Here is a 14725-nt window from a genome sequence, read left to right on the forward strand (position 1 = left end):
GGTCATTCAACCCATGAAGTTTGTGTCACTGGACGTCCTTGCCCGTGTCATGAGAATCCATCTGAAGCCTACCTCCAAGTGCAACTCTTAGTATGACTCCAACCTCGCTGCTTTGAAACACAAGTGCAGGTTGGCTGAGAGGAAGTGGAGGGCTTTGGGCATGTCCTCTGACAAACTAGCTTGCGTCCTGCTGCAAAGGCAATACAGACTCTGTGTCCTATCCAAGAATAGAGAGCACATCCAAGCCCACATCTGCATGACCTCTAACAACACGGCCAAACTCTTTAAAAACAGCAAGGAGCTAGCCAATCCTTCTACAGTCTCCATCTCTCCTGTTCCCTCTGTGCCCTCTGAATTGCCCTCTGAATTGCCATGGCTTCTCACTTCACCCCTACAAATCAGGGCATCCAGTCCTTGCTCTCCTCCTCCACTCCCCTACCACTCTCAGCCACCCTCTGTCCGCTTTTTGCTCTCCTTCTCCTTTCTCCTTAATGTGTCATCCAAACATGTGCTCGCCTGGTCCTCCAGGACCATCAAGGACCACATTAACACCCTCACTTCAGCCTTGGCAGATTTCTGCAATCACTCATTCCCCACTGGATCTTTCCCCTCTCTACATAAACCCGCAGGCATGTTGGCGCTGAGCAAACAAAGGTGAAGCAGGATCATGTAGGGCCACTAGAAAAGCAGAGTTTTCAGTCTGCGCCGAAAGGCCAGATGGTCAGAGATATCTTGCAAAGCGATGGGAAGGCGATTCCATGCTTCAGCAGCGGCAACAGAGAAGGCACAGCCAACCTTACGGGATAACCTGAAACGAGGAACCGTCAGCCGTCGGGCGGTGAGAGATCAAAGGGCGCGAGTCGGTTGATAGGGAGTGAATTTGATTTGCAAATATTCTGCCCCCTTTCCATAAAAGGCTCGGTGGACCATGCACATAGATTTGAACAATATCCGTTGTACAAGAGGAAGCCAATGAAGTTGTCTCAATATGGGTGTCATATAAGCACCAAAGGGAGGACGGATAATGGAGCGAGCACCCAATAAGATAACTGGGTTGGGCCAGGTATAATGAGTTGCAGTAGTCCAGGATGCTAAGGACCAAAGCTCCAACTACATGTGCCTGACTGGCCGTATGAATGAAGGGAAGGACTTTCCGAAGGACCCTAAGTTTGAAATGGCCCGATTTACAGACTGCTCCCACCTGTTCATCCATGGTAAGGGTTGCTGAGAAACGTACACCCAGATTCCTGATGGATAGAACCAGTATCGGGAGGGGACCTAATGAGGAGGGCCAAAAGTCGGCCGTCCAAAACAATTGTGGAGTAGCTGTACCCACAAACAGAACTTCGGTTTTGGAACCATTCAATTTAAGCCGATTCATCGACATCCAGATACCCAGCTCTTCCAGGCACATTTGTAGCCTCTTTGCTGTTTCCGGTTTAGTCAGGTCCAGACGGACCAATATCTGGGTGTCATCCGCGTAAGAATAAAAACGGAACCAATGAGATTCAATCAGAAACAGTAAGTATCTTATGTAGATGCTGAATAAGATGGGGGAGAGTGCCGATCCCTGAGGTGCATCACAGGATAGAAGGACCGGGGCAGAGAAAAACAGAGGAATCGACACTGATTGTGAGCGACCGGTCAAGAAGGTTGTGAGCCATTCCAGAACCTGGCCAGATATACTGGCTTCAAAGAGGCGGGAGATCAGAAGTGCGTGATCGACGGTGTCGAAATCAGCCGACAGTTCTAACAGCAGGACTGCTCCGACACCGCCCTGATCAACAAGGCACATAAGGTCATCCATCACCGAGTTAAGCACAGATTCAGTGCCTTTGCCCAGCCAAAAGCCTGATTGAAATACATCAAGGAACTGAGTGGATTCAGGAAAGTAGAAAGCAGAGGGGATACCAACGCCTTCAAAACCATCATCAGAAAAGGCAGGAGCGAAATCGGGCAATACTTAGCCAGCACTTCAGGATCCAACTAGGGCTTCTTAAGCAAGGGGATTACCAATGCATGATTTAGGGAATCCGGGATGGTTCACGTGGTAAATGAATAATTGACAGCTAACGTAATATGATCAATCAAGTCAGTGGATATTTCTTGCAGAAGAGCCAGTGGTATTGCGTCTTTAGGAGATTCAGATTTGAGTTTATGGATCACAGATAGGACTTCAGTACTGGAGACGAGGGGGAAGGTCGACCAGTGGCCTTTAGTAGGAGGTGGCTTCACAAAAACTGGGCCAGCCAAAATGGCTGCAGCCTCAGTCTTAATATTGTCTCGAATAGTGGTTATTTTAGAGAGAAAGAAGGTAGAGATAGAATCACAGAGCTCTTGAGAGGGAGGAAGGATGTCTTGAGATACTTTAGGTGTAGAGAGAGACACAAGGAATTCTCGCTTGTGCACATTGTTAGGGAGAATTCTCAAGAATGTGCTCATTTCCCTTACCTTTTGAGACCCCCAGCAACTTTGCTGGATTTCTAGGATTTTCATTTTTACCTGGAAAGAGTGTGAGTCTTTTTCCCCACTCTTTCATGTATTTTGATGTGTGTTTTACTTTTGTGTTCTTTGGATATGGAGTTTTTTGACAAACTCCATAGTCATCATCTTTTTCTTGTGTGTCACACAGCACCTTCAGTGCAGTGGCAAAGGGGTGTCTTTCAGACTCCCCAAGGTTTAAATACCATCTCTGGGACTGACTACCGTCTCCCAGAGCATGTGAAGTTAAATTGACTTTACTAGTCCTTTTAAATTCATAGACCCAGCACACACTGTCTCCGTATAGAGTGCGGGAGGGCTTGCCTAGCATCCCCTGTGTCTAAACACTCATGTAACAGTCAACTGTTACCCTTTCATCTTGCAATGGCTGGTGGCAGTGGTTTTAGAACAAACTACCATGCTTTTTCTGACCGCGAACACCGGTAGTTAAAAATCAGGTCAGCCATGTTTTTCAATACGGCGCCCATGACCCCTCTGTAAAAACAGTCATTTTTTTGCAGTTTCTTTTTATTTATTTATTTGTAATATCTAGTTTCTTACAAACTTTTATTACAATTTTATTATCAGCTTTCCTCGTCAGTCTCGCCATTTCACATCTTGTGGATTATCAAAATTCAAAGTTCAGAAAATCTTTCAGTTCAACGTTTTCTCCAGAAAATGTATGACTGCACAAGTCAGGTGAACTGAATTCCCACTTAGGATTCGCATCCACAAGTCATCCATGCTGTCAGTAAGTGGAGCGAACTTGAACAAGTGTATAGTTCTTAAATCTTTAATCAAATGACACTCAGTCAGTATGTGTTTTATCGTTTCCTGATGACTCCCACAAAACCTACATAGAGGATCCTTTGTATTGTCAATGTGCCGGACAAACCGCAATTGCCTTGTCTTGTAAGTGTTTGTTCTTAAACGCAGAAAACCATCTCTGTGATATCGAGACGGAAATTTGCACAAGTATTTCGGCAGTTGGTCCAATTTATTCGATGTCAGCCTCAAATCCAGGGCAGTCTTTAATTCATATTTTTCCAGATTATCAATCCATAACCATTGTCTCACTTTTTTCTTGGCATTTTGAGGACGTTCTAATAGCATCCCCATGGTGACATTTGCAGCTTGCATGTTTGCTTTTACTTTTTCTGACCACAATTCCTGTAGGGTTTCCATGTTTGAGTTTTTTAGTGAGCTAAACAGTTTAAATGCTGGTTCTGGCTTCTCCATTGACATCTTTCGCAGCAGAGCCATCGATTTCCAAATTACTGCTCCATACATAGGCTCCAGTCCTAATTCATTGCGAATTACTATCACTGATAAATATTTAGGCAGTCTTAGCGCACGTCGCCAAAACAGACCTTCAAGTTTTGACCAGATCTTGTAGTCAATATTCCAGCCTGTCTCCGCTCCAAACGTTATTGCTGGTATCACCTTTTGTAGGTAAAAGGTTTGTACTGGAATCAAAGAAAATTTCCCATATTGTGAATGAATCCTAGCTCCTTGTAGAGCTAATGTTTTGATTATTTTTTCAAGTTCAGTCACCCAGCTCCATTCTCTTATCGAAGAGCTAAAGGATATACCCAAATAGCGGATCTCATTCACTGCTTCAATCGGGACGTTGTTTATGGTCCACTTAAAGTTCTTATTTCTGTCACCCTCAACAAGGCCAAACTTCAATATCTTTGTTTTTTCCACATTGATTTTCTAATCATTTTCCGTCAAATATATATTCAGCGTGTTTAATAACCTCTGTAAGCCTATTTGCGTTTTGTCAATCAGTACGAGATCGTCTGCATAAATCAGACAACTTACAGGATTTCCGTTGACTTTAGGGGGAAGCAATGAGTTTTTGCTAACGTTCCTGACACATCAGCGATGTAGAGTTTGAATAGAACCGTTGCTAGTGGGCAGCCTTGCTTCACTCCCTTGTTTGTTGCAATTGATTCAGAGAGGTCGCCATTTTTGTTTAGCCTTATTCTTATCGAGGTTGTATCGTGCAAGGCCTTTATGGGATTTAGTATGTTGTCTGGGCAGTTCCATTTCTTCAGCTTTCCCCAAAGCTTTGCCCGATTTATTCCATCAAAAGCCTGTTGCATGTCAATAAATGCAAGGAACAGTTTTTCTTTTCTTTGCAGGGTTTCTAGTTTCAAGAGGTTCAATATGGAAAGATTGTTTTCGGTTCCAACTCCCTTTGTGAAACCAGTTTGCCTTACATCGTTTAGACCAAACTGAAGGGCCCAAGCTGAGATTTTTTTCTGTAAGAAGGTTGCAAATACCTTTCCAATGGTATCCAATAACGCAATTGGTCGGTAATTGGCAGGGACGTCCCTGCTGCCTTTCTTATGGATAGGGACGATTATTGCCTCAGACCAGGATGAAGGAATTTTCCTAGATTTTGCTATTGTCATGAACAATTCAGCTATGAACTTGGCCCATTCATGAGAATGTTGTTTTAACATTATATTCGTGATGCCGTCCGGACCAGCTGCTCTAGAATGTTTTAACTTTGTTATTGCACAGACTATGTTGTCCACCATCTCTATTGTGTCCCAGCATGAATCAGCGGAGTTGTTTTCCTCCTCAGTCGATCGAACATGGGATGAGAATACTTTCTGAAAGTGGCTCACCCATGCCGCCTCGGGTACTCCATTTGCCATTGTTACAGCTTGATTTAGATGATCTTGATTTAAGATTTTCCAAATGTCTCTGGTGTTATGTGTTCTTATCTAGGAAAGCATCACCTCGCCGCGTTCTTGGTCCCGCTGGTGTGCGAATGCTATTAACCAGTTTCGGTACCTTTGTTTGCGTTGTTTGATTATACCTGCACTATTGGTACCAAATCTGGATTGCAGATCTTTTAAGTCTTTCCTCAATTTCTTCTTTTCACTATTCAAGCTGGTACTCCACGTATGTTTGTGGTTAGATACTGGAAGAGGGTTTCTTGAGGGGTGCGTGATTAAATTTCTAAGAATTGCTGGATAATTTGTAAAGTCTGAGCTTTCTTTATTTTATGACTGAAAAGCAGAAGTTTGTTGCTGGATCTGTTTTATATTCAGCCTGAGTCTATTGCGGCCAGGTCACTTCTAATTGAGTACAAGACGTGCCACTCAAGCTCCTACACTGAGGTTGCCAGGACATTTTCAATGGGTAGTGATCACCATTATTCGTCGGTGTTATCTGCAGATTGGTAATTTTGTGCATCACGTTGTTCGAGACCCAAATGTAATCCAATATTTTTGTTAACCCCATATTTAGCCACGTAATTTGTGGCGGAGAATCACCAGGCACGTTTCCGTTGACCATAGTGCAATCTCTGGATTCCATAGCCTCGGTCCATCGTGCTCTTCTGGAGGAATCCTTGAGATCTTCAGGGCTGCGAGGATTACTTTTCTGTTGGTTTCCATTAGACCAGGATGTATTTAGGTCACCACACACAATTATCCAGAGGTTTTGGAGACTCCTCTGATTTTTGTCAATTATTGTGGTTATTGATTTAATGAATGCCCCTGCCGAGATCTTTGCAGGGTTCCAATATACGTTGAATAACAATAGGTGTTGAGAAGTATAGTGCTCTTTTCCATCTCCACTATTTATTCTTTCAAGTAGGGTCGATTGGACATGTCCATTTGGGTATATTGAGTCCACCACTTCCCAACTTGTTCCTATTTTTATCAGCGTCAATAGCCCCGAAAAAGGGCGACCTCTTGTGTTTTTACTTGCAGGGTTTATCAGTATTTGGTATCCATCTTTTATGGGAGGTTGACGCATCCACGTTTCCTGCAGGCATATTATGAAATTGTCTGATAGGTCCACTGGGAAGGTATTATATAAGTGCCTGAAGCCTCTGGTGTTCCACGAAATCAATGCGTTAACGGCATCCAATCCATCATTGTCTAGTTAGTGTTTTTTTTCAGATTGCTGAATGGTCCTGTTGTTCATGGCAGACGTTGCACCCATGACCCTTCTGTAAAAACAGTAATTTTTTATGCCGTTTCTTTTAGGAAAGAGCCTTCCTCTGACGCCTGAGTGTCTGGGGTGAACAGGATGTGAGGGAGGTGTCTGAAACTCCCTGTGCTTAGTCACCTAGGAGACCTGAATGCACTCTGGGGTAATTGGCGGGCTGACTGTCTGGCAAGGATAGCCACCCTGCTGGGTAAGTGACAGCTTGGCTGGAATGAATGGGAGCGCACTGTTTAAAAGCAGGTCTCTGGGACATGGAAGGCAGATTCGACCACTGGAACGAAAGAACCAAAGACGAGCTGAAGGAAGACGACTGCTGCAACTCCTGAACCATTGGTTTGCCCAGTGAAGCCCTGCTGCAGGTCTGATTTGCCTGAAACTCCATCAACAGAGAAGTTCCTTCAAGGATGCCTTCTTCACTTGAGTTGGTGGGAACAACCAACTCGTAAGCCACCTGGACACCATCTCCATACTGGTCGGATTTTCATCAGAGTGCTGTTGAAAACCATATAGCCAGTGAGAAGGAAACCAGTTTGTGTACTTAAAGGCACTCACACCTTAAAAAAGTTCTCTGGGCAGTACAGGAACCTCCCGACGTCCTACTTCTTGTCTCCATGACTGAAGCTCAGGAAAAGTGAGATCTGCAGGAACTGCCAGGAACAACTGCCTCAGCTACAGCTTTTCTTCATCAATAAGGTACTGTGCAAACGTGGTGTGGAAATCCTTTCTGCCGTGGTGAAAGTTTTTGAAACTTTCCCAACTTTGGTGTCTTGTTCACTCCTAAACCGACATATAACACTTTTTCTGAAACACTACTTACTCGAACATTGGGAAAGACTTAACAGTTTACTACCAGAACTGTACTATCCTATCCAAGACTCTGAACCAATGACTTTGGCCTATGCCTATTGAATTCAATTGCCAGTTGTAGCAAACTGAAACTATTTGCCCTGCCTATGAAAGTAATTGTGCTTAATTCTTATAACCTTTGTCTTTCTACCCCTTTTAAAAGTTACTGAAGTGCCATTTTGCTCCCACTTTAGGGGAGCCTAACTTGTTCAGAAACATATTGGTTGTGTACTGGAGGGTATTAAGATTGTGATATTGAGCTGCTTCTTATTAGTGGAATGTTTTCCAACTGACTGTGTAAATACATGTATATTCTTTTACCAAGAAACCTAGAATAGTGTTTGTTTGAACTACTGTGATTGCAAGTCCTTTGTGTAACCTTTTGTACTGCTCACATTACTCTTGAAATAAGTCTGGCCGCTCAGCCACTGCTACCAAATAACTGTGTAGTACAGGCTTGTACCAAAGGTGAGATTGTGCTTACACCTGTGGTCGTAATTGTGTGTAGTGTTCCCAACGGGTACTGCATGTAATTCTGCCTAGAACTGGTGTACAGCGGTGAGGATAAAGTATAGTTGTTACATTGAGAGTGTTGCTCTTACCTTTGTTCAAATAACCTTCAAAAGGCTAAGGACCACTAGAAAAGCAATCGTTTTATCATGCCTGATATGGATAGCTACAGACAGGAGACCCTATTCATTTTAACAGTTGATCAGCTGAGAGAAATGTGTAAAGCTAGGAACCTCACTGTTAAAAGTAAAAATAATGAATTGATAGAAAAGTTGTTGGAATGTCAAAGTCAAAGAAATAGGTCTGCTGTACCTACTTCTGATGAACATGTGGAAAATGATGATGAGGATGATAATGTTTCAGAGTCACCCTTAAATGTTATTGATGAGTTAGATGAGGCAGAGGAGTCTCAAGATGTAGGCCCACTTTACCTCTACCTGCTCTTAAGCCTCAATCCTTTGCCACAGGGGCCCTACCAGGTCCAATGATGAGTCCAGAATTTGTCTCTCTTGAAAAGTTGAGACTTGAGTTAGAATTCAAAAGAATCCAACCACAAACTGAAAGTAAACATCAAGAACTTAAACTTAGGGAAATGGAATTACAACATGCTCTTGAAATGAAGAAATTGTCTCTTGAGAATGGTTCTCTTCCAGAGTCTTTTAGGTCTTCCAGTCCTAAGAGGCCTCACATGCCCAAAGATGCAGTAAGTATGTATGAGGTTAAGCTTGATATTTTGGAATGGCTGGCAACTTTTGAATATAACTATGAGATTCAGAACATTACAGGGAATCAGCTGATTCCTTGGCTTTTTTCTAGGCTACCCCAAGTTGCATCTGATGTTGTAATGGAGATGGGAGAAGTAGATAGAACGGAGTATGAACGTGTGAAACTAGCTTTCATAGCTAGGTTTGGGAAAACTCCTTCTCAGTATCTTAAGAGGTTTAGAACCCTCAAAAAGCATGATGGTACCCCTTGGGATAACTGGGTGAGTAAATGTTTGAAAAACATAGGTGGTTGGATTAAGGGTTACAGAGTTAACACTTATGAGGTATGAGAAATCTGTTTAAGTTGGAATCTATTTATGATGCCTGCTCTCCTGAGCTGAGGCAGCACTTGGCGGACTCTAAGGAAATTGATCCCAAGAAGTTGGCAAAGGCTGCTGACTTGGGGGTTGCCAACCAGGCTATTCACAATGATTCTGGGGCAACTCAGAAGAAGGATGAGGAAAAGCAGCACAAGCAAGATAACAAAGAGAATTCTAATACCTCCAATCCAAAAGAGGGCCACAAACATAACAAGGCTAAACCACAAGGGAAACCAAAACAGGCTAGTGTAATGCCTGGTGCTAAACCAGAGATGGGTCAGGCCAAACTCCCATTCATAAAGACATTTGGAACATGTTATGCTTGTGGGGCAACTGATCATGTGAAAGGGGATCCCAGATGTAAGGGTAAACCTTCAGGGATCCACCCTGTCTCCTCAGCCTTCCCCCCAGAGGAGGAAGTTCAAATGGCAAGGAGAAGCTTTCACCTACTGGCTGAGGAACCCACAACATTCTCAGCCAGTGTTTCTTTAGTGTCCCTGGGTCTGTGGGAACAACAGAACGTAGATGTCTACAATACCATTCTAGACACTACTAAAGAGTATTACAAAGAAAGTGTTCTTGTGAATGGTCAGGAGACCCCTGCCATCAGAGACACTCGGGCCAGCATTACTGTAGTGGTTGAATCTTTTTTTAACGTAGAGGATGTTGCTAAGGCACCCAAATACCCCACTAAGTTTGCTGGAGGCCCTGTCCAAATGCTTCCACAGTTACCAGCTCTCATCCGGTGCAATGCCATGACTGTCAAGATACCTGTTATTGTGCAGAGTGAAGTAGTTGGGAGAGTCCTGTTGGGGAATGACTTAAAAACTCTTGGAGTTGTATCAAGCACCCCCGGACCTCCCAGCAAAAGGAAACAGGAGCAGACAAGGAAGACCAGAGAGTGAGAGTACCTTAAGGGACTCTACAGGGGAACTTACAGAGGAAACTTTAATCCCCACTCCAAATGACTTACTGACTGCAATTTCTAAAAAGAAAGAGGAAAAGGGGAAGCCTAATGCCTCAAGGAAGAAGCCAGCCAGCACTTCTGTGCTACCAACAAGGACATCACAAGAGGACTGTCCAAAGTCATACATGTGACTCCTCCACCAGCTGAGGCTGAGTGTGAGGAACAACCTAGTGTGGTTGAATCAGCTGCTGAGGAATCAGAGCTGGAAGAGGACCTTGCTTTGGTTAGAGATCTGGATCCTGCAGACCATCCTGAGCTGCAGTCTTTACTGGCAGAACATGGACCCTGCAGGGCAGACTTCAGCAGACCTCAAAGAGAGTGTCCTATTCTTGAAGGTCTTCACCAACAGGCAGCTTCCCAGCTGAAAGGGCAAGAGCCACGGAAGCACAGGTTATACTGGGAGGATGGACTCTGCTACAGTGAACCTACTGAGTCTATTCCAGGGGACTACAGAAGACGTGTAGCGTCTCTGGAAAACAGACACCAGTTCCTACAGTTAGCCCATGGCATTCCTTTGGCTGGTCACTTGAGTTTCAAGAAGACTAAGGAAAGGTTCTCTCTATATTTCTACTGGCCTAAGTTGGGGTCTGATGTAAATAAATTCTGTAGGAGCTGTCACACTTGTCAGACATCTGGCAAGAATGGAGCCAAGAATGTGGCACCCTTGGTGCCTCTCCCAGTGGTGGGAGTCCCTTTTGAAAGGGTAGGAATTGACATTGTTGGTCCCTTAGATCCTCAAACATCTTCAGGCAACAAGTTTATCCTGGTTGTAGTAGTCCATGCTACTAGGTATCCTGAAGCAATACCTACGAGGACTGTTACAGCTCAGGCTGTTGCTAAGCCCCTACTTGGTATTTTACCGGTATTACCCAAATTGACCTTCAACAATTGACCTTCTGCATAATTGACCTAATTCTAGTGGTACTAATTGACCTTCTGCACAATTGACCTTTATATTATTTGAGTTATTTTATATATGTATTGGGTTGGTTTTGGATTAAAAATAATATAAGGGAATTGGGTGACGGGGGTTGCAGGGTTTTTTGGATAGGTTGGGGTGTTGCAGGGGTTTCCCCCCACATTTATGTCCTAATTGACCTTCAGAATTAGGTCAATTCTCGAGGTCAATTCTCCCGAGGTCAATTGTGAAAAGGTCAATTAGTATACAACCTTTTTACCAGGGTAGGTTTTCCTAAGGAAGTCATCTCTGACAGGGGATCCAATTTAATGTCCCACTACATGCAGGCCATGTGGAAGAACTGTGGAGTGACTTACAAGTTCTCAACTGCCTACCATCCACAGACAAATGGATTGGTAGAGAGGTGTAATTGTACAATGAAGAGCATGATAGGTGCTTTAGAGGAACGCCTTACAAGAAAATGGGTTCTTCTACTTCCATGCCTTCTATTCGTTTATAGAGACGTCCCTCAGGAGGGAGTTGGATTTAGTCCCTTTGAGCTTCTCTGTGGCCACACAGTTAGAGGCCCCTTGGCCCTAATTAAGGAGGGGTTGGAGAGTGCTCCTTCCCCCAAGCCAGTGAGAGTCACTGACTATGTGATAGGTCTCCAGAGGAGAAGGTCACACATGATGGCAGAATCATCAGATAACTTAAAAGCAGGTCAGGCTCTGGTGAAGCATTGGCCAACATGATTGAGTTTACTCAAGGCCATCAATTTCTAGTTATGGTTCCTACAAGGCAGAGAATCTTACAGGATAAATGGATAGGACCCTTTAAGGTTGTGGGCAAACTTGGAGAGGTCAACTATCTGGTGGATTTAGGCAATCCGAAGGAGGCTCCCAGAGTCTTGCACACCAACTGTCTAAAAGCTTATGTATCAAGACCAGAAGTAGGAGCTTTGCGTATAACTTCAGCTCAAGAGGAGGAGGAGAGTGAACCTCTACCTGACCTACTCAGAAGAAATCCGTTAGATGAGAAAATTGAATGAGTCAATCTCTCTTTTAATCTGACATCAGAACAACAGGAGGAGTGCATGTTTTTGTTAAATCAGTTTGCCTCCCTGTTTTCACTATCACTAGGCTTGACCCCTTGGGGCCAGCATGATATTCTCACTGGTGACTGTTAACCTGTCAAAATCAGAGGCTACAGGATGTCAGATCATGTTAGAACCCATATAAAGGAGGGGGTCCACAAAATGCTTGATCTCGGAGTAATAGAGCCATCTACAAGTCCATGGTCTAGTCCAGTTGTACTAGTGCCAAAGACAGGATCCAAGGAGTTGATATTATGTGTGGACTATAGAGCTCTCAATGCAGTCACCAAGACTGCTACCCACCCTTTACCAAGGACAGATGAACTGGTGGATAATCTTGGTTCAGCCAAGTACTTCAGTACATTTGATCTCACTTCAGGCTATTGGCAAATAGCTCTGACAGACCTTGCCAAGGACAACACTGAATTCTCAACCCCAGCAGGCCTCTACCAGTTTAAGGTAATGCCTTTTGGACTAAATAATGCACCTGCAACATTCCAAAGGATGGTTAACCAGTGTTCTGAATGGGATGGAGGGCTTCTGCATGGCATACTTGGATGACATTGCAGTGTTCAGCCCTACTTGGAACAAACATGTTGACCACATAGGATATGTTTAGCAGGCTCCTGAGCAGACCCATCTGACCATACAGGTGAGTAAGTGTCAAATTGGTCAGAGTAAAGTGGTCTACCTTGGACATGAGGTAGGAGGAGGTGAAATCAGGCCATTGCCTAGCAAGGTACATGCTGTACAAAACAGGGCCACCCCTACTACTCAAACCCATGAGAGAGCCTTCCTAGGCCTCACTGGTTACCATAGGAACTTCATAGAGAACTATGGGACCATAGCTTCTCCCTTGAATGTGGTCTCCTCACCCAATTTTCCTTAAAAAGCTAGGTGGAATGAGGAATGCACTCAAGCATTTGAAGGACTTAAGAAAGCTATTTGTCAAGCTCCACTCTTACGAGATCCTGACTACAACCACACCTTCATTGTGTAAACAGATGCTTCCAATACAGGTATAGGTGCACTTCTGAGTCAGCTGGATGAGAAAGGTAGGGAGCACCCCATTTACTTCATCAGCAGGAAGCTGAAGGAACCTGAAACAAAGTGGGCAACCATTGAAAGAGAAAGTTTTGCTATTGTGTGGTCACTGAAGAAGTTTAGACCATACTTGTATGGATCTACTTTTGTGATTAAGACTGACCACCAACCGTTGAGATGGTTGATGCAAATGAAAGGGGAAAACCCTAAACTACTAAGATCGTCAACTAGCCTGCAAGGGTTTGATTTCACCATTGAACACAGGCGTGGGTGTCACCACCAAAATGCTGATGGTCTCTCCAGGATCTTTGACCGACTGGAGTAAGGAGAATCATCCAGGAGTGGATTCAATCCTCCTGTCCCTTATTTCGGAGGGGGGGGGCGAGTGTTAGGGAGAATGCTCAATAATGTGCTAATTTACTTTACCCTTTGAGACCCCCAGCAACTTTGCTGGATTTATAGGATTTTCATTTTTACCTGGAAAGAGTGTGAGCCTTTTTTCCCACTCTTTCATGTATTTTGATGTGTGTTTTACTTTTGTTTTCTTTGGATATGGAGTTTTTAGACAAACTCCATAGGCATTATCTTTTTCTTGTGTGTCACCCAGAACCTTCAGTTCAGTGGCACAGGGGTGTCTTTCAGACTCCCCAAGGTTTAAATACCTTCTCTGGGACTGACTACCATCTCCCAGAGCATGTGAAGTTAAATTGACTTTACTAGTCCTTTTAAATTCATAGACCCATCACACACTATCTTCCTATAGAGTGCTGGAGTGGTTGCCTAGCATCCCCTGTGTATAAACACTCATGTAACAGTCAAATGTTACCCTTTCCTGTTCAAATGGCTGGTGGCAGTGGTTTTAGAACAAACTAGCATGATTTTTTCCGACCGCGAACACCGGGTCAGCCATGTTTTTCAATATGGTGCCCATGACCCCTCTATAAAAACAGGCTCTGGCCATCTTTTTTTACTGTTTCTTTTAGGAAAGGTCCTTCTTGTGTTTAACTCTGCGTGCCAAACCAGGTTTGGTCCCTTTGTTCGATGCCCTTTGGCAGTGCCCTTTGGCGGGCTTCAGTGCTGAAGCCCTCCTCTGGCACCTGAGTGTCTGGGGTGGACAGGATGTGAGGGAGGTGCCCGAAACACCCTGTGTTTAGGAGACCTGAATGCACTCTGGCATGATTGGCTGGATGACTGTCCGCCAATGGCTGCCACCCTGCTGGGTGAGTAACAGCTAGGCTGGAATGAATCGGAGAAAACTGTTTAAAAGCAGGTCTCTGGGACTTGGAAGGCAGAGTCGACCACTGGAACGAAAGAACCAAAGACGAGTTGAAGGAAGATGACTGCTGCAACTCCTGGACCGTTTGTTTGCCTGGTGAAGCCCTGCTGCAGGTCCGAATTGCCTGTAACTCCATCAACAGAAAAACTCCTTCAAGGATGGCTTCTTCCCTTGAGCTGGTGTGAACAATGAACTCATTACCCACCTGGACACTGTCACACATCCGAGTGCTGTTGAAAATGGATAGCCAGTGAGAAGGATACCAGTTTGTGGAATTTAAGACACTCACACCTTAAACCAATGCTTAGCCCAGCTTGTGGCCTCTTCCCTGGGCAGTGCAGGAAACTCCCACTGTTCTCCTCCTTGTCCCCATAACTGCAGCTCAGGAACAACGAGATCTGCAGGAACTGCCAGGAACAACTGCCTCAGCTACAGCTTTTCTTCATCAATAAGGTACAATGCAAACGCTGTGTGGAAATCCTTTCTACCACAGTGAAAGTTTGTGAAACTTTCCCAACTATGGAATAGTGTTCGCTCCTAAACCGACATAT

The sequence above is a fragment of the Ambystoma mexicanum genome, chromosome 5q (assembly GCF_040938575.1).
Source record: "Ambystoma mexicanum isolate Mex_15411 chromosome 5q, UKY_AmexF1_1, whole genome shotgun sequence".
Classification (NCBI taxonomy): Eukaryota; Metazoa; Chordata; class Amphibia; order Caudata; family Ambystomatidae; genus Ambystoma; species Ambystoma mexicanum.